Genomic DNA, 2,947 nt, shown 5'->3' with positions numbered 1-2,947 from the left:
TGAATGCCTCTCTACCATGAAAATGATTGGTCAGGCTTGTTCTTAGCATGTCCGGCTACAGAAGCTGCTCTGGAATGTCTCTTGCAGGCGCATGGTTTAAGTCCTTGGTTTTCAGTTTGTGGTACTATTCTAGAAGGCCATGGAGCCTTGAGGAGGTGGGGCCAGGGAGAGGCTTTTGAAGGCTAGAGCCTGGCCCTGGTTCTCAGCCTGCTTTCTCTGCTTGCTTCCTGATCCTTGAACAGCCACGGTTTCATATTGCTGCCACTCCACCCTGTCTTATCCACCAGGGTGGCCTGAAATCCTGCTGAAACTGGGAGCCAAAAGAAGCCTCTCCTCCCTGAAGTTGTTTCTGTTAGGTATTTTGGTCATAGCAACAAGACACTAACAGAAGTTCCCCCTTACTCTTCCCTCACTGGCATTGGATGCCCATGGGCAATGTCTGGAATGATGGCACTAAAACCATATACCACTATACCTATAGGTAACTACATATAGGTAACCGTACGTTAGGATGGCACTACTGGCCCAGTAATAAATTGTCCCCAGAACACAGAGATCAGGTCCAGATTGGCCCAGCTGACAAAGACAGTTTTTGCAATCCCATAAAATGACATTGCGTTGGTTTCCACAGCACTCACTTACTCTGGATAGACAGAATCCTATCCCCACAATCTCAAATCTGTCTCCTAGGATGAAATAGGGTGGCCTAAAGTAACCTTCCCAAGACACCCTCCACCCTCTGGTGCCCTTGGCTGAGAACGGACCCTCTAGGCAGGCCACAAGAAACTGTGACACCTGGGCTGGTGACCCGGTTAAGCGCTTGCCTGTGAAACCTAAGGACCCCAGTTCGAGGCTCGGTTCCCCAGGACCCACGTTAGCCAGATGCACAAGGGGGCGCACGTGTCTGGAGTTCGTTTGCACAGGCTGGAAGCCCTGGCGCGCCCATTCTCTCTCTCTCTCTCTCTCTCTCTCTCTCTCTCTCTCTCTCTCTGTGTGTGTGTGTGTGTCTGTGTGTGTGTGTGTGTGTGTTGCTCTCAAATAAATAAATAAAAATAATAAATAAAGGGCTGGAGAGATGGCTTAGCGGTTAAGCGCTTGCCTGTGAAGCCTAAGGACCCCGGTTCGAGGCTCGGTTCCCCAGGTCCCACGTTAGCCAGATGCACAAGGGGGCGCACGCGTCTGGAGTTCGTTTGCAGTGGCTGGAAGCCCTGGCGCGCCCATTCTCTCTCTCCCTCTACCTGTCTTTCTCTATGTCTGTCGCTCTCAAATAAATAAATAAAATTTAAAAAAAAAACTTTAAAAAATAATAAATAAAAAAAAAGAAACTGTGACACCTGTAAGAGTCAGGGTGAACCTGGCCACCCTGTCAATGCTGACCTGTGGAGAGCTACCTGGACTAGAAATCACCCTGCCACCCACAGGCAGAGCAGTCTAATAGCTGCAGCTTGACTGTAACCTGTCCCCCACGGGCTCATGTCACTTGGTCCCCAGCTGGTGATACTGTTTGGGAAGGTTGTGGAACCTTGCTAGAGAAAGCCAGTCACTGGGGACGGACCTTGAGGTTTTTATCTTTTTTTTTAATTTTTTTTATTTTTTATTTATTTGAGAGCAACAGACACAGAGAGAAAGACAGATAGAGGGAGAGAGAGAATGGGCGCGCCAGGGCTTCCAGCCTCTGCAAACGAACTCCAGACGCGTGCGCCCCCTTGTGCATCTGGCTAACGTGGGACCTGGGGAACCGAGCCTCGAACCGGGGTCCTTAGGCTTCACAGGCAAGCGCTTAACCGCTAAGCCATCTCTCCAGCCCAACCTTGAGGTTTTTAGCCTGACCCGGCTTCCTGTTGCAGCCTCTGCTCCCTGGCTATGGATGCAGTGTGACCAGCTGGCCTCCTGCCCTGCTGCCACGCCTTTTCTGCCCTGATGGACGGCATCCCCTCAGAGCTGTAAACCAGAATAAATCCCTTCCTTCTGTAATCCGCTTCCTGTCAGGTATTTGGTGACATAAACTGGAAAGGTAACCAATACCCCTACTCAATGCATGTGCCTCTAGAAGGTGTGGTGCACCTGGGAAAATGACAAAGGCAAGGGGAAGGTGAGTGTCAGGGTGTTCAGAAACAGCTCAGGTCCGCCCTGCCACCACGCTGCCCGGACCTGCTGACTCCTCACATTACTGTACTTGTGTGCGGGCTGATGGGAGAGCAAGGGGCTGCTGCTTTCGCATGGAAGAGTAGAAAAGGCAGGAGAATGGAGCCAGAGCAAACCAAGTAGGTAAAACCCAGCTTCAGGGCTGGAGAGATGGCTTAGCAGTTAAGCGCTTGCCTGTGAAGCCTAAGGACCCCGGTTCGAGGCTCGGTTCCCCAGATCCCACGTTAGCCAGATGCACAAGGGGGCACATGCGTCTGGAGTTCGTTTGCAGTGGCTGGAGGCCCTGGCGCGCCCATTCTCTCTCTCTCCCTCTATCTGTCTTTCTCTCTGTGTCTGTCGCTCTCAAATAAATAAATAAAAAATTTAAAAAAAGAAAAAACCCAGCTTCATCTCCGACTGGCTGGCGTTTCACCTTCTAGACCCAGTGTGGCCCTTCTTCACCTCCCCGTGGTGTGAGGCCAAGATATCGGTCCACCCCCATCGGCTCCTTCCAGCTGAGTCACTAGGATGTCACTGCATCCTTCCAAGGACCACAGCTCCTATCTGGAGATCCTCCCCTGCAATCAGAGCCATGGCTCTGGGTCCCTGGAGCCCCTCTCTCCGTTTACCCTTCAGCTGCAGGCACGGTAGCACCCACCCCACCGTAGTCCCTGGGACACACCATCACCCTCCCTTCATCTCCCTTGGCACACCCACGCTGGGATGCTGCTCTCTGCCGCCCCTCCTGTGGGTGCCATCTCTTTCCTGCAGGGACCCTGATTGACATCCCAGTGAGGAATCCTCAGCCAAAGAGTTCTGCTTT

This window comes from Jaculus jaculus, chromosome 2 (genome assembly GCF_020740685.1).
Source record: "Jaculus jaculus isolate mJacJac1 chromosome 2, mJacJac1.mat.Y.cur, whole genome shotgun sequence".
Taxonomy (NCBI): Eukaryota; Metazoa; Chordata; class Mammalia; order Rodentia; family Dipodidae; genus Jaculus; species Jaculus jaculus.
This window is presented reverse-complemented; position numbering follows the sequence as displayed.